This window comes from Pleuronectes platessa, chromosome 9 (assembly GCF_947347685.1).
Source record: "Pleuronectes platessa chromosome 9, fPlePla1.1, whole genome shotgun sequence".
Taxonomy (NCBI): domain Eukaryota; kingdom Metazoa; phylum Chordata; class Actinopteri; order Pleuronectiformes; family Pleuronectidae; genus Pleuronectes; species Pleuronectes platessa.
Genome location: NC_070634.1, coordinates 479,654 through 501,939, shown reverse-complemented (window position 1 = coordinate 501,939; position 22,286 = coordinate 479,654).

Below are 22,286 nucleotides of genomic sequence, written 5' to 3'. Positions count from 1 at the left end.
AAGCATAGGAGTGTTTCCTTTAAAGAGGATCATAGGAATGTTTCCTTTTGAATTACTCATAGAGAGACCCAAATATTGCACTTCCGTAACCCCTAGAGTGGGACATTTCTAGGCATTTTGCTGTAATGTAAAGTGCCTACAAGTGTCCCATGTATTGTATTACCCTAAAACCAAAGGTGTGGGACTTTTCCAGGCATTTTGCCTCAATGATAAGTGCCTAGAAGCGTCCGGCTCATTCTGATTGGTTGGGACATTTTTAGGCATTTTTGCTATAATGTAAAGCGCCTACAAATGTCCCATGTAATGTATTTTCCCTGACACAAAGAGTGGAACATTTCTAGGCGTTTTCAGCACTCAGGGTGTGGGCTTTAGAGTGGGTCCCCGGGCTCAGCAATATTTGGAGGTTTTTTCTCCCATGTTTTGTATTTTTCCCCATGAAAACGTGTGGGACATTTGTAGGCATTTTTGCTATAATGTAAAGTGCCTAGAAGTGTCCCAAGTATTGTATCTTTCCCTAACACAAAGAGTGAGACATTTCTAGACATTTTCAGCACTCAGGACGGGGGCCTAAGTGTGGGTCCCCGGGAACGGCCGGTGCTGGTGATGGGTCTCTCCATGGAGGCCCGGGTCAGCGAAATCGGACTAAGTGTGGAATGGAGAACCAAGGGCGCGAGGCTCTTTAACCAAGGCCCATGGGTGATAACACTCAGGACGGGGGCTTAAGTGTGGGTCCCCGGGCACGGCCGGTGCTGGTGCTTGGTCTCTCCGTGAAAGCCCGGTTCAGTGAAATGTGACTAAGAAAGAGATCTAAACACAGGAAACTGATATACATATGCTTCCTTTGATTCCTTTGGAGATAGCCATAGGAAATATGGGTAAGAACGGGAACCAAGGCTCCTTTGGAGATAAGCATAGGAGTGTTTCCTTTAAAGAGGATCATAGGAATGTTTCCTTTTGAATTACTCATAGAGAGACCCAAATATTGCACTTCCGTAACCCCTAGTGTGGGACATTTCTAGGCATTTTGCTGTAATGTAAAGTGCCTACAAGTGTCCCATGTATTGTATTACCCTAACACCAAAGGTGTGGGACATTTCCAGGCATTTTGCCTCAATGATAAGTGCCTAGAAGCGTCCGGCTCATTCTGATTGGTTGGGACATTTTTAGGCATTTTTGCTATAATGTAAAGCGCCTACAAATGTCCCATGTAATGTATTTTTCCCTGACACAAAGAGTGGAACATTTCTAGGCGTTTTCAGCACTCAGGGTGTGGGCTTTAGAGTGGGTCCCCGGGCTCAGCAATATTTGGAGTTTTTTTCTCCCATGTTTTGTATTTTTCCCCATGAAAAAGTGTGGGACATTTGTAGGCATTTTTGCTATAATGTAAAGTGCCTAGAAGTGTCCCAAGTATTGTATCTTTCCCTAACACAAAGAGTGAGACATTTCTAGACATTTTCAGCACTCAGGACGGGGGCCTAAGTGTGGGTCCCCGGGAACGGCCGGTGCTGGTGATGGGTCTCTCCATGGAGGCCCGGGTCAGCGAAATCTGACTAAGTGTGGAATGGAGAACCAAGGGCGCGAGGCTCTTTAACCGAGGCCCATGGGTGATAACACTCAGGACGGGGGCTTAAGTGTGGGTCTCCGGGCACGGCCGGTGCTGGTGCTGGGTCTCTCCTTGGAGGCCTGGGTCAGTGAAATCGGACTAAGTGTGGAATGGAGAACCAAGGGCGCGAGGCTCTTTAACCAAGGCCCATGGGTGATAACACTCAGGACGGGGGCTAAAGTGTGGGTCTCCGGGCACGGCCGGTCCTGGTGCTGGGTCTCTCCATGGAGGCCTGGGTCAGCGAAATCGGACTAAGTGTGGAATGGAGAACCAAGGGCGCGAGGCTCTTTAACCGAGGCCCATGGGTGATAACACTCAGGACGGGGGCTTAAGTGTGGGTCTCCGGGCACGGCCGGTGCTGGTGCTGGGTCTCTCCATGGAGGCCTGGGTCAGCGAAATCGAACTAAGTGTGGAATGGAGAACCAAGGGCGCGAGGCTCTTTAACCAAGGCCCATGGGTGATAACACTCAGGACGGGGGCTTAAGTGTGGGTCTCCGGGCACGGCCGGTGCTGGTGCTTGGTCTCTCCTTGGAGGCACGGGTCAGCGAAATCTGACTAAGTGTGAAATGGAGAACCAAGAGCTCCAGGCTCTTTAACCCAGGCCCATGGGTGATAACACTCAAGAGGGGGACTTAAGTGTGGGTCCCCGGGCACGGCCGGTGCTGGTGCTTGGTCTCTCCGTGAAAGCCCGGTTCAGTGAAATGTGACTAAGAAAGAGATCTAAACACAGGAAACTGATATACATATGTTTCCTTTGATTCCTTTGGAGATAGCCATAGGAAATATGGGTAAGAACGGGAACCAAGGATCGTTTGGAGATAAGCATAGGAGTGTTTCCTTTAAAGAGGATCATAGGAATGTTTCCTTTTGAATTACTCATAGAGAGACCCAAATATTGCACTTCCGTAACCCCCAGTGTGGGACATTTCTAGGCATTTTGCTGTAATGTAAAGTGCCTACAAGTGTCCCATGTATTGTATTACCGTAACACCAGAGGTGTGGGACATTTCCAGGCATTTTGCCTCAATGATAGGTGCCTAGAAGCGTCCGACTCTTTCTGATTGGTTGGGACATTTTTAGGCATTTTTGCTATAATGTAAAGCGCCTACAAATGTCCCATGTAATGATATTTTTCCCTGACACAAAGAGTGGAACATTTCTAGGCGTTTTCAGCACTCAGGGTGTGGGCTTTAGAGTGGGTCCCCGGGCTCAGCAATATTTGGAGGTTTTTTCTCCCATGTTTTGTATTTTTCCCCATGAAAAAGTGTAGGACATTTGTAGGCATTTTTGCTATAATGTAAAGTGCCTAGAAGTGTCCCAAGTATTGTATCTTTCCCTAACACAAAGAGTGAGACATTTCGAGAAATTTTCAGCACTCAGGACGGGGGCCTAAGTATGGGTCCCCGGGCACGGCCGGTGCTGGTGCTGGGTCTCTCCATGGAGGCCCGGGTCAGCGAAATCTGACTAAGTGTGGAATGGAGAACCAAGGGCGCGAGGCTCTTCAACCGAGGCCCATGGGTGATAACACTCAGGACGGGGGCTTAAGTGTGGGTCTCCGGGCACGGCCGGTGCTGGTGCTGGGTCTCTCCATGGAGGCCTGGGTCAGCGAAATCGGACTAAGTGTGGAATGGAGAACCAAGGGCGCGAGGCTCTTTAACCGAGGCCCATGGGTGATAACACTCAGGACGGGGACTTAAGTGTGGGTCTCAGGGCACGGCATTTGCTGGTGCTTGGTCTCTCCATGGAGGCCTGGGTCAGCGAAATCGGACTAAGTGTGGAATGGAGAACCAAGGGCGCGAGGCTCTTTAACCAAGGCCCATGGGTGATAACACTCAGGACGGGGGCTTAAGTGTGGGTCTCAGGGCACGGCATTTGCTGGTGCTTGGTCTCTCCATGGAGGCCTGGGTCAGCGAAATCGGACTAAGTGTGGAATGGAGAACCAAGGGCGCGAGGCTCTTTAACCAAGGCCCATGGGTGATAACACTCAGGACGGGGGCTTAAGTGTGGGTCTCAGGGCATGGCCGGTGCTGGTGCTTGGTCTCTCCGGGAAAGCCCGGTTCAGTGAAATGTGACTAAGAAAGAGATCTAAACACAGGAAACTGATATACATATGTTTCCTTTGATTCCTTTGGAGATAACCATAGGAAATATGGGTAAGAACGGGAACCAAGGATCCTTTGGAGATAAGCATAGGAGTGTTTCCTTTAAAGAGGATCATAGGAATGTTTCCTTTTGAATTACTCATAGAGAGACCCAAATATTGCACTTCCGTAACCCCTAGAGTGGGACATTTCTAGGCATTTTGCTGTAATGTAAAGTGCCTACAAGTGTCCCATGTATTGTATTACCCTAAAACCAAAGGTGTGGGACTTTTCCAGGCATTTTGCCTCAATGATAAGTGCCTAGAAGCGTCCGGCTCATTCTGATTGGTTGGGACATTTTTAGGCATTTTTGCTATAATGTAAAGCGCCTACAAATGTCCCATGTAATGTATTTTCCCTGACACAAAGAGTGGAACATTTCTAGGCGTTTTCAGCACTCAGGGTGTGGGCTTTAGAGTGGGTCCCCGGGCTCAGCAATATTTGGAGGTTTTTTCTCCCATGTTTTGTATTTTTCCCCATGAAAACGTGTGGGACATTTGGAGGCATTTTTGCTATAATGTAAAGTGCCTAGAAGTGTCCCAAGTATTGTATCTTTCCCTAACACAAAGAGTGAGACATTTCTAGACATTTTCAGCACTCAGGACGGGGGCCTAAGTGTGGGTCCCCGGGAACGGCCGGTGCTGGTGATGGGTCTCTCCATGGAGGCCCGGGTCAGCGAAATCTGACTAAGTGTGGAATGGAGAACCAAGGGCGCGAGGCTCTTTAACCGAGGCCCATGGGTGATAACACTCAGGACGGGGGCTTAAGTGTGGGTCTCCGGGCACGGCCGGTGCTGGTGCTGGGTCTCTACATGGAGGCCTGGGTCAGCGAAATCGGACTAAGTGTGGAATGGAGAACCAAGAGCGCGAGGCTCTTTAACCCAGTCCCATGGGTGATAACACTCAGGACGGGGGCTTAAGTGTGGGTCTCAGGGCACGGCCGTTGCTGGTGCTTGGTCTCTCCTTGGAGGCCCGGGTCAGCGAAATCTGACTAAGTGTGGAATGGAGAACCAAGGGCGCGAGGCTCTTTAACCAAGGCCCATGGGTGATAACACTCAGGACGGGGGCTAAAGTGTGGGTCTCCGGGCACGGCCGGTCCTGGTGCTGGGTCTCTCCATGGAGGCCTGGGTCAGCGAAATCGGACTAAGTGTGGAATGGAGAACCAAGGGCGCGAGGCTCTTTAACCAAGGCCCATGGGTGATAACACTCAGGACGGGGGCTTAAGTGTGGGTCCCCGGGCACGGCCGGTGCTGGTGCTTGGTCTCTCCGTGAAAGCCCAGTTCAGTGAAATGTGACTAAGAAAGAGATCTAAACACAGGAAACTGATATACATATGCTTCCTTTGATTCCTTTGGAGATAGCCATAGGAAATATGGGTAAGAACGGGAACCAAGGCTCCTTTGGAGATAAGCATAGGAGTGTTTCCTTTAAAGAGGATCATAGGAATGTTTCCTTTTGAATTACTCATAGAGAGACCCAAATATTGCACTTCCGTAACCCCCAGTGTGGGACATTTCTAGGCATTTTGCTGTAATGTAAAGTGCCTACAAGTGTCCCATGTATTGTATTACCGTAACACCAGAGGTGTGGGACATTTCCAGGCATTTTGCCTCAATGATAGGTGCCTAGAAGCGTCCGACTCTTTCTGATTGGTTGGGACATTTTTAGGCATTTTTGCTATAATGTAAAGCGCCTACAAATGTCCCATGTAATGATATTTTTCCCTGACACAAAGAGTGGAACATTTCTAGGCGTTTTCAGCACTCAGGGTGTGGGCTTTAGAGTGGGTCCCCGGGCTCAGCAATATTTGGAGGTTTTTTCTCCCATGTTTTGTATTTTTCCCCATGAAAAAGTGTAGGACATTTGTAGGCATTTTTGCTATAATGTAAAGTGCCTAGAAGTGTCCCAAGTATTGTATCTTTCCCTAACACAAAGAGTGAGACATTTCGAGGCATTTTCAGCACTCAGGACGGGGGCCTAAGTATGGGTCCCCGGGCACGGCCGGTGCTGGTGCTGGGTCTCTCCATGGAGGCCCGGGTCAGCGAAATCTGACTAAGTGTGGAATGGAGAACCAAGGGCGCGAGGCTCTTCAACCGAGGCCCATGGGTGATAACACTCAGGACGGGGGCTAAAGTGTGGGTCTCCGGGCACGGCTGGTCCTGGTGCTGGGTCTCTCCATGGAGGCCTGGGTCAGCGAAATTGGACTAAGTGTGGAATGGAGAACCAAGGGCGCGAGGCTCTTTAGCCAAGGCCCATGGGTGATAACACTCAGGACGGGGGCTTAAGTGTGGGTCTCCGGGCACGGCCGGTGCTGGTGCTTGGTCTCTCCATGGAGGCCTGGGTCAGCGAAATCGGACTAAGTGTGGAATGGAGAACCAAGGGCGCGAGGCTCTTTAACCAAGGCCCATTGGTGATAACACTCAGGACGGGGGCTTAAGTGTGGGTCTCAGGGCACGGCCGGTGCTGGTGCTTGGTCTCTCCTTGGAGGCCCGGGTCAGCGAAATCTGACTAAGTGTGGAATGGAGAACCAAGGGCGCGAGGCTCTTTAACCAAGGCCCATGGGTGATAACACTCAGGACGGGTCTAAAGTGTGGGTCTCCGGGCACGGCCGGTGCTGGTGCTGGGTCTCTCCATGGAGGCCTGGGTCAGCGAAATCGGACTAAGTGTGGAATGGAGAACCAAGGGCGCGAGGCTCTTTAACCGAGGCCCATGGGTGATAACACTCAGGACGGGGACTTAAGTGTGGGTCTCAGGGCACGGCATTTGCTGGTGCTTGGTCTCTCCATGGAGGCCTGGGTCAGCGAAATCGGACTAAGTGTGGAATGGAGAACCAAGGGCGCGAGGCTCTTTAACCAAGGCCCATGGGTGATAACACTCAGGACGGGGGCTTAAGTGTGGGTCTCAGGGCACGGCATTTGCTGGTGCTTGGTCTCTCCATGGAGGCCTGGGTCAGCGAAATCGGACTAAGTGTGGAATGGAGAACCAAGGGCGCGAGGCTCTTTAACCAAGGCCCATGGGTGATAACACTCAGGACGGGGGCTTAAGTGTGGGTCTCAGGGCATGGCCGGTGCTGGTGCTTGGTCTCTCCGGGAAAGCCCGGTTCAGTGAAATGTGACTAAGAAAGAGATCTAAACACAGGAAACTGATATACATATGTTTCCTTTGATTCCTTTGGAGATAACCATAGGAAATATGGGTAAGAACGGGAACCAAGGATCCTTTGGAGATAAGCATAGGAGTGTTTCCTTTAAAGAGGATCATAGGAATGTTTCCTTTTGAATTACTCATAGAGAGACCCAAATATTGCACTTCCGTAACCCCTAGAGTGGGACATTTCTAGGCATTTTGCTGTAATGTAAAGTGCCTACAAGTGTCCCATGTATTGTATTACCCTAAAACCAAAGGTGTGGGACTTTTCCAGGCATTTTGCCTCAATGATAAGTGCCTAGAAGCGTCCGGCTCATTCTGATTGGTTGGGACATTTTTAGGCATTTTTGCTATAATGTAAAGCGCCTACAAATGTCCCATGTAATGTATTTTCCCTGACACAAAGAGTGGAACATTTCTAGGCGTTTTCAGCACTCAGGGTGTGGGCTTTAGAGTGGGTCCCCGGGCTCAGCAATATTTGGAGGTTTTTTCTCCCATGTTTTGTATTTTTCCCCATGAAAACGTGTGGGACATTTGTAGGCATTTTTGCTATAATGTAAAGTGCCTAGAAGTGTCCCAAGTATTGTATCTTTCCCTAACACAAAGAGTGAGACATTTCTAGACATTTTCAGCACTCAGGACGGGGGCCTAAGTGTGGGTCCCCGGGAACGGCCGGTGCTGGTGATGGGTCTCTCCATGGAGGCCCGGGTCAGCGAAATCTGACTAAGTGTGGAATGGAGAACCAAGGGCGCGAGGCTCTTTAACCGAGGCCCATGGGTGATAACACTCAGGACGGGGGCTTAAGTGTGGGTCTCCGGGCACGGCCGGTGCTGGTGCTGGGTCTCTACATGGAGGCCTGGGTCAGCGAAATCGGACTAAGTGTGGAATGGAGAACCAAGAGCGCGAGGCTCTTTAACCCAGTCCCATGGGTGATAACACTCAGGACGGGGGCTTAAGTGTGGGTCTCCGGGCACGGCCGGTGCTGGTGCTGGGTCTCTCCATGGAGGCCTGGGTCAGCGAAATCGAACTAAGTGTGGAATGGAGAACCAAGGGCGCGAGGCTCTTTAACCAAGGCCCATGGGTGATAACACTCAGGACGGGGGCTTAATTGTGGGTCTCCGGGCACGGCCGGTGCTGGTGCTTGGTCTCTCCATGGAGGCCTGGGTCAGCGAAATCGGACTAAGTGTGGAATGGAGAACCAAGAGCGCCAGGCTCTTTAACCCAGGCCCATGGGTGATAACACTCAAGAGGGGGACTTAAGTGTGGGTCCCCGGGCACGGCCGGTGCTGGTGCTTGGTCTCTCCGTGAAAGCCCGGTTCAGTGAAATGTGACTAAGAAAGAGATCTAAACACAGGAAACTGATATACATATGTTTCCTTTGATTCCTTTGGAGATAGCCATAGGAAATATGGGTAAGAACGGGAACCAAGGATCGTTTGGAGATAAGCATAGGAGTGTTTCCTTTAAAGAGGATCATAGGAATGTTTCCTTTTGAATTACTCATAGAGAGACCCAAATATTGCACTTCCGTAACCCCCAGTGTGGGACATTTCTAGGCATTTTGCTGTAATGTAAAGTGCCTACAAGTGTCCCATGTATTGTATTACCGTAACACCAGAGGTGTGGGACATTTCCAGGCATTTTGCCTCAATGATAGGTGCCTAGAAGCGTCCGACTCTTTCTGATTGGTTGGGACATTTTTAGGCATTTTTGCTATAATGTAAAGCGCCTACAAATGTCCCATGTAATGATATTTTTCCCTGACACAAAGAGTGGAACATTTCTAGGCGTTTTCAGCACTCAGGGTGTGGGCTTTAGAGTGGGTCCCTGGGCTCAGCAATATTTGGAGGTTTTTTCTCCCATGTTTTGTATTTTTCCCCATGAAAAAGTGTAGGACATTTGTAGGCATTTTTGCTATAATGTAAAGTGCCTAGAAGTGTCCCAAGTATTGTATCTTTCCCTAACACAAAGAGTGAGACATTTCGAGGCATTTTCAGCACTCAGGACGGGGGCCTAAGTATGGGTCCCCGGGCACGGCCGGTGCTGGTGCTGGGTCTCTCCATGGAGGCCCGGGTCAGCGAAATCTGACTAAGTGTGGAATGGAGAACCAAGGGCGCGAGGCTCTTCAACCGAGGCCCATGGGTGATAACACTCAGGACGGGGGCTAAAGTGTGGGTCTCCGGGCACGGCTGGTCCTGGTGCTGGGTCTCTCCATGGAGGCCTGGGTCAGCGAAATTGGACTAAGTGTGGAATGGAGAACCAAGGGCGCGAGGCTCTTTAGCCAAGGCCCATGGGTGATAACACTCAGGACGGGGGCTTAAGTGTGGGTCTCCGGGCACGGCCGGTGCTGGTGCTTGGTCTCTCCATGGAGGCCTGGGTCAGCGAAATCGGACTAAGTGTGGAATGGAGAACCAAGGGCGCGAGGCTCTTTAACCAAGGCCCATTGGTGATAACACTCAGGACGGGGGCTTAAGTGTGGGTCTCAGGGCACGGCCGGTGCTGGTGCTTGGTCTCTCCTTGGAGGCCCGGGTCAGCGAAATCTGACTAAGTGTGGAATGGAGAACCAAGGGCGCGAGGCTCTTTAACCAAGGCCCATGGGTGATAACACTCAGGACGGGGGCTTAAGTGTGGGTCCCCGGGCACGGCCGGTGCTGGTGCTTGGTCTCTCCGTGAAAGCCCGGTTCAGTGAAATGTGACTAAGAAAGAGATCTAAACACAGGAAACTGATATACATATGCTTCCTTTGATTCCTTTGGAGATAGCCATAGGAAATATGGGTAAGAACGGGAACCAAGGCTCCTTTGGAGATAAGCATAGGAGTGTTTCCTTTAAAGAGGATCATAGGAATGTTTCCTTTTGAATTACTCATAGAGAGACCCAAATATTGCACTTCCGTAACCCCTAGTGTGGGACATTTCTAGGCATTTTGCTGTAATGTAAAGTGCCTACAAGTGTCCCATGTATTGTACTACCCTAACACCAAAGGTGTGGGACATTTCCAGGCATTTTGCCTCAATGATAAGTGCCTAGAAGCGTCCGGCTCATTCTGATTGGTTGGGACATTTTTAGGCATTTTTGCTATAATGTAAAGCGCCTACAAATGTCCCATGTAATGTATTTTTCCCTGACACAAAGAGTGGAACATTTCTAGGCGTTTTCAGCACTCAGGGTGTGGGCTTTAGAGTGGGTCCCCGGGCTCAGCAATATTTGGAGTTTTTTTCTCCCATGTTTTGTATTTTTCCCCATGAAAAAGTGTGGGACATTTGTAGGCATTTTTGCTATAATGTAAAGTGCCTAGAAGTGTCCCAAGTATTGTATCTTTCCCTAACACAAAGAGTGAGACATTTCTAGACATTTTCAGCACTCAGGACGGGGGCCTAAGTGTGGGTCCCCGGGAACGGCCGGTGCTGGTGATGGGTCTCTCCATGGAGGCCCGGGTCAGCGAAATCTGACTAAGTGTGGAATGGAGAACCAAGGGCGCGAGGCTCTTTAACCGAGGCCCATGGGTGATAACACTCAGGACGGGGGCTTAAGTGTGGGTCTCCGGGCACGGCCGGTGCTGGTGCTGGGTCTCTCCTTGGAGGCCTGGGTCAGTGAAATCGGACTAAGTGTGGAATGGAGAACCAAGGGCGCGAGGCTCTTTAACCAAGGCCCATGGGTGATAACACTCAGGACGGGGGCTAAAGTGTGGGTCTCCGGGCACGGCCGGTCCTGGTGCTGGGTCTCTCCATGGAGGCCTGGGTCAGCGAAATCGGACTAAGTGTGGAATGGAGAACCAAGGGCGCGAGGCTCTTTAACCGAGGCCCATGGGTGATAACACTCAGGACGGGGGCTTAAGTGTGGGTCTCCGGGCACGGCCGGTGCTGGTGCTGGGTCTCTCCATGGAGGCCTGGGTCAGCGAAATCGAACTAAGTGTGGAATGGAGAACCAAGGGCGCGAGGCTCTTTAACCAAGGCCCATGGGTGATAACACTCAGGACGGGGGCTTAATTGTGGGTCTCCGGGCACGGCCGGTGCTGGTGCTTGGTCTCTCCATGGAGGCCTGGGTCAGCGAAATCGGACTAAGTGTGGAATGGAGAACCAAGAGCGCGAGGCTCTTTAACCAAGGCCCATGGGTGATAACACTCAGGACGGGGGCTTAAGTGTGGGTTTCAGGGCACGGCCGGTGCTGATGCTTGGTCTCTCCTTGGAGGCACGGGTCAGCGAAATCTGACTAAGTGTGAAATGGAGAACCAAGAGCGCCAGGCTCTTTAACCCAGGCCCATGGGTGATAACACTCAAGAGGGGGACTTAAGTGTGGGTCCCCGGGCACGGCCGGTGCTGGTGCTTGGTCTCTCCGTGAAAGCCCGGTTCAGTGAAATGTGACTAAGAAAGAGATCTAAACACAGGAAACTGATATACATATGTTTCCTTTGATTCCTTTGGAGATAGCCATAGGAAATATGGGTAAGAACGGGAACCAAGGATCGTTTGGAGATAAGCATAGGAGTGTTTCCTTTAAAGAGGATCATAGGAATGTTTCCTTTTGAATTACTCATAGAGAGACCCAAATATTGCACTTCCGTAACCCCCAGTGTGGGACATTTCTAGGCATTTTGCTGTAATGTAAAGTGCCTACAAGTGTCCCATGTATTGTATTACCGTAACACCAGAGGTGTGGGACATTTCCAGGCATTTTGCCTCAATGATAGGTGCCTAGAAGCGTCCGACTCTTTCTGATTGGTTGGGACATTTTTAGGCATTTTTGCTATAATGTAAAGCGCCTACAAATGTCCCATGTAATGATATTTTTCCCTGACACAAAGAGTGGAACATTTCTAGGCGTTTTCAGCACTCAGGGTGTGGGCTTTAGAGTGGGTCCCCGGGCTCAGCAATATTTGGAGGTTTTTTCTCCCATGTTTTGTATTTTTCCCCATGAAAAAGTGTAGGACATTTGTAGGCATTTTTGCTATAATGTAAAGTGCCTAGAAGTGTCCCAAGTATTGTATCTTTCCCTAACACAAAGAGTGAGACATTTCGAGGCATTTTCAGCACTCAGGACGGGGGCCTAAGTATGGGTCCCCGGGCACGGCCGGTGCTGGTGCTGGGTCTCTCCATGGAGGCCCGGGTCAGCGAAATCTGACTAAGTGTGGAATGGAGAACCAAGGGCGCGAGGCTCTTCAACCGAGGCCCATGGGTGATAACACTCAGGACGGGGGCTAAAGTGTGGGTCTCCGGGCACGGCTGGTCCTGGTGCTGGGTCTCTCCATGGAGGCCTGGGTCAGCGAAATTGGACTAAGTGTGGAATGGAGAACCAAGGGCGCGAGGCTCTTTAGCCAAGGCCCAGGGGTGATAACACTCAGGACGGGGGCTTAAGTGTGGGTCTCCGGGCACGGCCGGTGCTGGTGCTTGGTCTCTCCATGGAGGCCTGGGTCAGCGAAATCGGACTAAGTGTGGAATGGAGAACCAAGGGCGCGAGGCTCTTTAACCAAGGCCCATTGGTGATAACACTCAGGACGGGGGCTTAAGTGTGGGTCTCAGGGCACGGCCGGTGCTGGTGCTTGGTCTCTCCTTGGAGGCCCGGGTCAGCGAAATCTGACTAAGTGTGGAATGGAGAACCAAGGGCGCGAGGCTCTTTAACCAAGGCCCATGGGTGATAACACTCAGGACGGGTCTAAAGTGTGGGTCTCCGGGCACGGCCGGTGCTGGTGCTGGGTCTCTCCATGGAGGCCTGGGTCAGCGAAATCGGACTAAGTGTGGAATGGAGAACCAAGGGCGCGAGGCTCTTTAACCGAGGCCCATGGGTGATAACACTCAGGACGGGGACTTAAGTGTGGGTCTCAGGGCACGGCATTTGCTGGTGCTTGGTCTCTCCATGGAGGCCCGGGTCAGCGAAATCTGACTAAGTGTGGAATGGAGAACCAAGGGCGCGAGGCTCTTTAAACGAGGCCCATGGGTGATAACACTCAGGACGGGGGCTTAAGTGTGGGTCTCCGGGCACGGCCGGTGCTGGTGCTAGGTCTCTCCATGGAGGCCTGGGTCAGCGAAATCGGACTAAGTGTGGAATGGAGAACAAAGGGCGCGAGGCTCTTTAACCAAGGCCCATGGGTGATAACACTCAGGACGGGGGCTTAAGTGTGGGTCTCAGGGCACGGCCGGTGCTGGTGCTTGGTCTCTCCTTGGAGGCCCGGGTCAGCGAAATCTGACTAAGTGTGGAATGGAGAACCAAGGGCGCGAGGCTCTTTAACCAAGGCCCATGGGTGATAACACTCAGGACGGGGGCTAAAGTGTGGGTCTCCGGGCACGGCTGGTCCTGGTGCTGGGTCTCTCCATGGAGGCCTGGGTCAGCGAAATTGGACTAAGTGTGGAATGGAGAACCAAGGGCGCGAGGCTCTTTAGCCAAGGCCCATGGGTGATAACACTCAGGACGGGGGCTTAAGTGTGGGTCTCCGGGCACGGCCGGTGCTGGTGCTTGGTCTCTCCATGGAGGCCTGGGTCAGCGAAATCGGACTAAGTGTGGAATGGAGAAACAAGGGCGCGAGGCTCTTTAACCAAGGCCCATTGGTGATAACACTCAGGACGGGGGCTTAAGTGTGGGTCTCAGGGCACGGCCGGTGCTGGTGCTTGGTCTCTCCTTGGAGGCCCGGGTCAGCGAAATCTGACTAAGTGTGGAATGGAGAACCAAGGGCGCGAGGCTCTTTAACCAAGGCCCATGGGTGATAACACTCAGGACGGGTCTAAAGTGTGGGTCTCCGGGCACGGCCGGTGCTGGTGCTGGGTCTCTCCATGGAGGCCTGGGTCAGCGAAATCGGACTAAGTGTGGAATGGAGAACCAAGGGCGCGAGGCTCTTTAACCGAGGCCCATGGGTGATAACACTCAGGACGGGGACTTAAGTGTGGGTCTCAGGGCACGGCATTTGCTGGTGCTTGGTCTCTCCATGGAGGCCTGGGTCAGCGAAATCGGACTAAGTGTGGAATGGAGAACCAAGGGCGCGAGGCTCTTTAACCAAGGCCCATGGGTGATAACACTCAGGACGGGGGCTTAAGTGTGGGTCTCAGGGCACGGCATTTGCTGGTGCTTGGTCTCTCCATGGAGGCCTGGGTCAGCGAAATCGGACTAAGTGTGGAATGGAGAACCAAGGGCGCGAGGCTCTTTAACCAAGGCCCATGGGTGATAACACTCAGGACGGGGGCTTAAGTGTGGGTCTCAGGGCATGGCCGGTGCTGGTGCTTGGTCTCTCCGGGAAAGCCCGGTTCAGTGAAATGTGACTAAGAAAGAGATCTAAACACAGGAAACTGATATACATATGTTTCCTTTGATTCCTTTGGAGATAACCATAGGAAATATGGGTAAGAACGGGAACCAAGGATCCTTTGGAGATAAGCATAGGAGTGTTTCCTTTAAAGAGGATCATAGGAATGTTTCCTTTTGAATTACTCATAGAGAGACCCAAATATTGCACTTCCGTAACCCCTAGAGTGGGACATTTCTAGGCATTTTGCTGTAATGTAAAGTGCCTACAAGTGTCCCATGTATTGTATTACCCTAAAACCAAAGGTGTGGGACTTTTCCAGGCATTTTGCCTCAATGATAAGTGCCTAGAAGCGTCCGGCTCATTCTGATTGGTTGGGACATTTTTAGGCATTTTTGCTATAATGTAAAGCGCCTACAAATGTCCCATGTAATGTATTTTCCCTGACACAAAGAGTGGAACATTTCTAGGCGTTTTCAGCACTCAGGGTGTGGGCTTTAGAGTGGGTCCCCGGGCTCAGCAATATTTGGAGGTTTTTTCTCCCATGTTTTGTATTTTTCCCCATGAAAACGTGTGGGACATTTGTAGGCATTTTTGCTATAATGTAAAGTGCCTAGAAGTGTCCCAAGTATTGTATCTTTCCCTAACACAAAGAGTGAGACATTTCTAGACATTTTCAGCACTCAGGACGGGGGCCTAAGTGTGGGTCCCCGGGAACGGCCGGTGCTGGTGATGGGTCTCTCCATGGAGGCCCGGGTCAGCGAAATCTGACTAAGTGTGGAATGGAGAACCAAGGGCGCGAGGCTCTTTAACCGAGGCCCATGGGTGATAACACTCAGGACGGGGGCTTAAGTGTGGGTCTCCGGGCACGGCCGGTGCTGGTGCTGGGTCTCTACATGGAGGCCTGGGTCAGCGAAATCGGACTAAGTGTGGAATGGAGAACCAAGAGCGCGAGGCTCTTTAACCCAGTCCCATGGGTGATAACACTCAGGACGGGGGCTTAAGTGTGGGTCTCAGGGCACGGCCGTTGCTGGTGCTTGGTCTCTCCTTGGAGGCCCGGGTCAGCGAAATCTGACTAAGTGTGGAATGGAGAACCAAGGGCGCGAGGCTCTTTAACCAAGGCCCATGGGTGATAACACTCAGGACGGGGGCTAAAGTGTGGGTCTCCGGGCACGGCCGGTCCTGGTGCTGGGTCTCTCCATGGAGGCCTGGGTCAGCGAAATCGGACTAAGTGTGGAATGGAGAACCAAGGGCGCGAGGCTCTTTAACCAAGGCCCATGGGTGATAACACTCAGGACGGGGGCTTAAGTGTGGGTCCCCGGGCACGGCCGGTGCTGGTGCTTGGTCTCTCCGTGAAAGCCCGGTTCAGTGAAATGTGACTAAGAAAGAGATCTAAACACAGGAAACTGATATACATATGCTTCCTTTGATTCCTTTGGAGATAGCCATAGGAAATATGGGTAAGAACGGGAACCAAGGCTCCTTTGGAGATAAGCATAGGAGTGTTTCCTTTAAAGAGGATCATAGGAATGTTTCCTTTTGAATTACTCATAGAGAGACCCAAATATTGCACTTCCGTAACCCCTAGTGTGGGACATTTCTAGGCATTTTGCTGTAATGTAAAGTGCCTACAAGTGTCCCATGTATTGTACTACCCTAACACCAAAGGTGTGGGACATTTCCAGGCATTTTGCCTCAATGATAAGTGCCTAGAAGCGTCCGGCTCATTCTGATTGGTTGGGACATTTTTAGGCATTTTTGCTATAATGTAAAGCGCCTACAAATGTCCCATGTAATGTATTTTTCCCTGACACAAAGAGTGGAACATTTCTAGGCGTTTTCAGCACTCAGGGTGTGGGCTTTAGAGTGGGTCCCCGGGCTCAGCAATATTTGGAGTTTTTTTCTCCCATGTTTTGTATTTTTCCCCATGAAAAAGTGTGGGACATTTGTAGGCATTTTTGCTATAATGTAAAGTGCCTAGAAGTGTCCCAAGTATTGTATCTTTCCCTAACACAAAGAGTGAGACATTTCTAGACATTTTCAGCACTCAGGACGGGGGCCTAAGTGTGGGTCCCCGGGAACGGCCGGTGCTGGTGATGGGTCTCTCCATGGAGGCCCGGGTCAGCGAAATCTGACTAAGTGTGGAATGGAGAACCAAGGGCGCGAGGCTCTTTAACCGAGGCCCATGGGTGATAACACTCAGGACGGGGACTTAAGTGTGGGTCTCAGGGCACGGCATTTGCTGGTGCTTGGTCTCTCCATGGAGGCCTGGGTCAGCGAAATCGGACTAAGTGTGGAATGGAGAACCAAGGGCGCGAGGCTCTTTAACCAAGGCCCATGGGTGATAACACTCAGGACGGGGGCTTAAGTGTGGGTCTCAGGGCACGGCATTTGCTGGTGCTTGGTCTCTCCATGGAGGCCTGGGTCAGCGAAATCGGACTAAGTGTGGAATGGAGAACCAAGGGCGCGAGGCTCTTTAACCAAGGCCCATGGGTGATAACACTCAGGACGGGGGCTTAAGTGTGGGTCTCAGGGCATGGCCGGTGCTGGTGCTTGGTCTCTCCGGGAAAGCCCGGTTCAGTGAAATGTGACTAAGAAAGAGATCTAAACACAGGAAACTGATATACATATGTTTCCTTTGATTCCTTTGGAGATAACCATAGGAAATATGGGTAAGAACGGGAACCAAGGATCCTTTGGAGATAAGCATAGGAGTGTTTCCTTTAAAGAGGATCATAGGAATGTTTCCTTTTGAATTACTCATAGAGAGACCCAAATATTGCACTTCCGTAACCCCTAGAGTGGGACATTTCTAGGCATTTTGCTGTAATGTAAAGTGCCTACAAGTGTCCCATGTATTGTATTACCCTAAAACCAAAGGTGTGGGACTTTTCCAGGCATTTTGCCTCAATGATAAGTGCCTAGAAGCGTCCGGCTCATTCTGATTGGTTGGGACATTTTTAGGCATTTTTGCTATAATGTAAAGCGCCTACAAATGTCCCATGTAATGTATTTTTCCCTGACACAAAGAGTGGAACATTTCTAGGCGTTTTCAGCACTCAGGGTGTGGGCTTTAGAGTGGGTCCCCGGGCTCAGCAATATTTGGAGTTTTTTTCTCCCATGTTTTGTATTTTTCCCCATGAAAAAGTGTGGGACATTTGTAGGCATTTTTGCTATAATGTAAAGTGCCTAGAAGTGTCCCAAGTATTGTATCTTTCCCTAACACAAAGAGTGAGACATTTCTAGACATTTTCAGCACTCAGGACGGGGGCCTAAGTGTGGGTCCCCGGGAACGGCCGGTGCTGGTGATGGGTCTCTCCATGGAGGCCCGGGTCAGCGAAATCTGACTAAGTGTGGAATGGAGAACCAAGGGCGCGAGGCTCTTTAACCGAGGCCCATGGGTGATAACACTCAGGACGGGGACTTAAGTGTGGGTCTCAGGGCACGGCATTTGCTGGTGCTTGGTCTCTCCATGGAGGCCTGGGTCAGCGAAATCGGACTAAGTGTGGAATGGAGAACCAAGGGCGCGAGGCTCTTTAACCAAGGCCCATGGGTGATAACACTCAGGACGGGGGCTTAAGTGTGGGTCTCAGGGCACGGCATTTGCTGGTGCTTGGTCTCTCCATGGAGGCCTGGGTCAGCGAAATCGGACTAAGTGTGGAATGGAGAACCAAGGGCGCGAGGCTCTTTAACCAAGGCCCATGGGTGATAACACTCAGGACGGGGGCTTAAGTGTGGGTCTCAGGGCATGGCCGGTGCTGGTGCTTGGTCTCTCCGGGAAAGCCCGGTTCAGTGAAATGTGACTAAGAAAGAGATCTAAACACAGGAAACTGATATACATATGTTTCCTTTGATTCCTTTGGAGATAACCATAGGAAATATGGGTAAGAACGGGAACCAAGGATCCTTTGGAGATAAGCATAGGAGTGTTTCCTTTAAAGAGGATCATAGGAATGTTTCCTTTTGAATTACTCATAGAGAGACCCAAATATTGCACTTCCGTAACCCCTAGAGTGGGACATTTCTAGGCATTTTGCTGTAATGTAAAGTGCCTACAAGTGTCCCATGTATTGTATTACCCTAAAACCAAAGGTGTGGGACTTTTCCAGGCATTTTGCCTCAATGATAAGTGCCTAGAAGCGTCCGGCTCATTCTGATTGGTTGGGACATTTTTAGGCATTTTTGCTATAATGTAAAGCGCCTACAAATGTCCCATGTAATGTATTTTCCCTGACACAAAGAGTGGAACATTTCTAGGCGTTTTCAGCACTCAGGGTGTGGGCTTTAGAGTGGGTCCCCGGGCTCAGCAATATTTGGAGGTTTTTTCTCCCATGTTTTGTATTTTTCCCCATGAAAACGTGTGGGACATTTGTAGGCATTTTTGCTATAATGTAAAGTGCCTAGAAGTGTCCCAAGTATTGTATCTTTCCCTAACACAAAGAGTGAGACATTTCTAGACATTTTCAGCACTCAGGACGGGGGCCTAAGTGTGGGTCCCCGGGAACGGCCGGTGCTGGTGATGGGTCTCTCCATGGAGGCCCGGGTCAGCGAAATCTGACTAAGTGTGGAATGGAGAACCAAGGGCGCGAGGCTCTTTAACCGAGGCCCATGGGTGATAACACTCAGAACGGGGGCTTAAGTGTGGGTCTCCGGGCACGGCCGGTGCTGGTGCTGGGTCTCTACATGGAGGCCTGGGTCAGCGAAATCGGACTAAGTGTGGAATGGAGAACCAAGAGCGCGAGGCTCTTTAACCCAGTCCCATGGGTGATAACACTCAGGACGGGGGCTTAAGTGTGGGTCTCAGGGCACGGCCGTTGCTGGTGCTTGGTCTCTCCTTGGAGGCCCGGGTCAGCGAAATCTGACTAAGTGTGGAATGGAGAACCAAGGGCGCGAGGCTCTTTAACCAAGGCCCATGGGTGATAACACTCAGGACGGGGGCTAAAGTGTGGGTCTCCGGGCACGGCCGGTCCTGGTGCTGGGTCTCTCCATGGAGGCCTGGGTCAGCGAAATCGGACTAAGTGTGGAATGGAGAACCAAGGGCGCGAGGCTCTTTAACCAAGGCCCATGGGTGATAACACTCAGGACGGGGGCTTAAGTGTGGGTCCCCGGGCACGGCCGGTGCTGGTGCTTGGTCTCTCCGTGAAAGCCCGGTTCAGTGAAATGTGACTAAGAAAGAGATCTAAACACAGGAAACTGATATACATATGCTTCCTTTGATTCCTTTGGAGATAGCCATAGGAAATATGGGTAAGAACGGGAACCAAGGCTCCTTTGGAGATAAGCATAGGAGTGTTTCCTTTAAAGAGGATCATAGGAATGTTTCCTTTTGAATTACTCATAGAGAGACCCAAATATTGCACTTCCGTAACCCCTAGTGTGGGACATTTCTAGGCATTTTGCTGTAATGTAAAGTGCCTACAAGTGTCCCATGTATTGTACTACCCTAACACCAAAGGTGTGGGACATTTCCAGGCATTTTGCCTCAATGATAAGTGCCTAGAAGCGTCCGGCTCATTCTGATTGGTTGGGACATTTTTAGGCATTTTTGCTATAATGTAAAGCGCCTACAAATGTCCCATGTAATGTATTTTTCCCTGACACACAGAGTGGAACATTTCTAGGCGTTTTCAGCACTCAGGGTGTGGGCTTTAGAGTGGGTCCCCGGGCTCAGCAATATTTGGAGTTTTTTTCTCCCATGTTTTGTATTTTTCCCCATGAAAAAGTGTGGGACATTTGTAGGCATTTTTGCTATAATGTAAAGTGCCTAGAAGTGTCCCAAGTATTGTATCTTTCCCTAACACAAAGAGTGAGACATTTCTAGACATTTTCAGCACTCAGGACGGGGGCCTAAGTGTGGGTCCCCGGGAACGGCCGGTGCTGGTGATGGGTCTCTCCATGGAGGCCCGGGTCAGCGAAATCTGACTAAGTGTGGAATGGAGAACCAAGGGCGCGAGGCTCTTTAACCGAGGCCCATGGGTGATAACACTCAGGACGGGGGCTTAAGTGTGGGTCTCCGGGCACGGCCGGTGCTGGTGCTGGGTCTCTCCTTGGAGGCCTGGGTCAGTGAAATCGGACTAAGTGTGGAATGGAGAACCAAGGGCGCGAGGCTCTTTAACCAAGGCCCATGGGTGATAACACTCAGGACGGGGGCTAAAGTGTGGGTCTCCGGGCACGGCCGGTCCTGGTGCTGGGTCTCTCCATGGAGGCCTGGGTCAGCGAAATCGGACTAAGTGTGGAATGGAGAACCAAGGGCGCGAGGCTCTTTAACCGAGGCCCATGGGTGATAACACTCAGGACGGGGGCTTAAGTGTGGGTCTCCGGGCACGGCCGGTGCTGGTGCTGGGTCTCTCCATGGAGGCCTAGGTCAGCGAAATCGAACTAAGTGTGGAATGGAGAACCAAGGGCGCGAGGCTCTTTAACCAAGGCCCATGGGTGATAACACTCAGGACGGGGGCTTAATTGTGGGTCTCCGGGCACGGCCGGTGCTGGTGCTTGGTCTCTCCATGGAGGCCTGGGTCAGCGAAATCGGACTAAGTGTGGAATGGAGAACCAAGAGCGCGAGGCTCTTTAACCAAGGCCCATGGGTGATAACACTCAGGACGGGGGCTTAAGTGTGGGTTTCAGGGCACGGCCGGTGCTGATGCTTGGTCTCTCCTTGGAGGCACGGGTCAGCGAAATCTGACTAAGTGTGAAATGGAGAACCAAGAGCGCCAGGCTCTTTAACCCAGGCCCATGGGTGATAACACTCAAGAGGGGGACTTAAGTGTGGGTCCCCGGGCACGGCCGGTGCTGGTGCTTGGTCTCTCCGTGAAAGCCCGGTTCAGTGAAATGTGACTAAGAAAGAGATCTAAACACAGGAAACTGATATACATATGTTTCCTTTGATTCCTTTGGAGATAGCCATAGGAAATATGGGTAAGAACGGGAACCAAGGATCGTTTGGAGATAAGCATAGGAGTGTTTCCTTTAAAGAGGATCATAGGAATGTTTCCTTTTGAATTACTCATAGAGAGACCCAAATATTGCACTTCCGTAACCCCCAGTGTGGGACATTTCTAGGCATTTTGCTGTAATGTAAAGTGCCTACAAGTGTCCCATGTATTGTATTACCGTAACACCAGAGGTGTGGGACATTTCCAGGCATTTTGCCTCAATGATAGGTGCCTAGAAGCGTCCGACTCTTTCTGATTGGTTGGGACATTTTTAGGCATTTTTGCTATAATGTAAAGCGCCTACAAATGTCCCATGTAATGATATTTTTCCCTGACACAAAGAGTGGAACATTTCTAGGCGTTTTCAGCACTCAGGGTGTGGGCTTTAGAGTGGGTCCCCGGGCTCAGCAATATTTGGAGGTTTTTTCTCCCATGTTTTGTATTTTTCCCCATGAAAAAGTGTAGGACATTTGTAGGCATTTTTGCTATAATGTAAAGTGCCTAGAAGTGTCCCAAGTATTGTATCTTTCCCTAACACAAAGAGTGAGACATTTCGAGGCATTTTCAGCACTCAGGACGGGGGCCTAAGTATGGGTCCCCGGGCACGGCCGGTGCTGGTGCTGGGTCTCTCCATGGAGGCCCGGGTCAGCGAAATCTGACTAAGTGTGGAATGGAGAACCAAGGGCGCGAGGCTCTTCAACCGAGGCCCATGGGTGATAACACTCAGGACGGGGGCTAAAGTGTGGGTCTCCGGGCACGGCTGGTCCTGGTGCTGGGTCTCTCCATGGAGGCCTGGGTCAGCGAAATTGGACTAAGTGTGGAATGGAGAACCAAGGGCGCGAGGCTCTTTAGCCAAGGCCCATGGGTGATAACACTCAGGACGGGGGCTTAAGTGTGGGTCTCAGGGCATGGCCGGTGCTGGTGCTTGGTCTCTCCGGGAAAGCCCGGTTCAGTGAAATGTGACTAAGAAAGAGATCTAAACACAGGAAACTGATATACATATGTTTCCTTTGATTCCTTTGGAGATAACCATAGGAAATATGGGTAAGAACGGGAACCAAGGATCCTTTGGAGATAAGCATAGGAGTGTTTCCTTTAAAGAGGATCATAGGAATGTTTCCTTTTGAATTACTCATAGAGAGACCCAAATATTGCACTTCCGTAACCCCTAGAGTGGGACATTTCTAGGCATTTTGCTGTAATGTAAAGTGCCTACAAGTGTCCCATGTATTG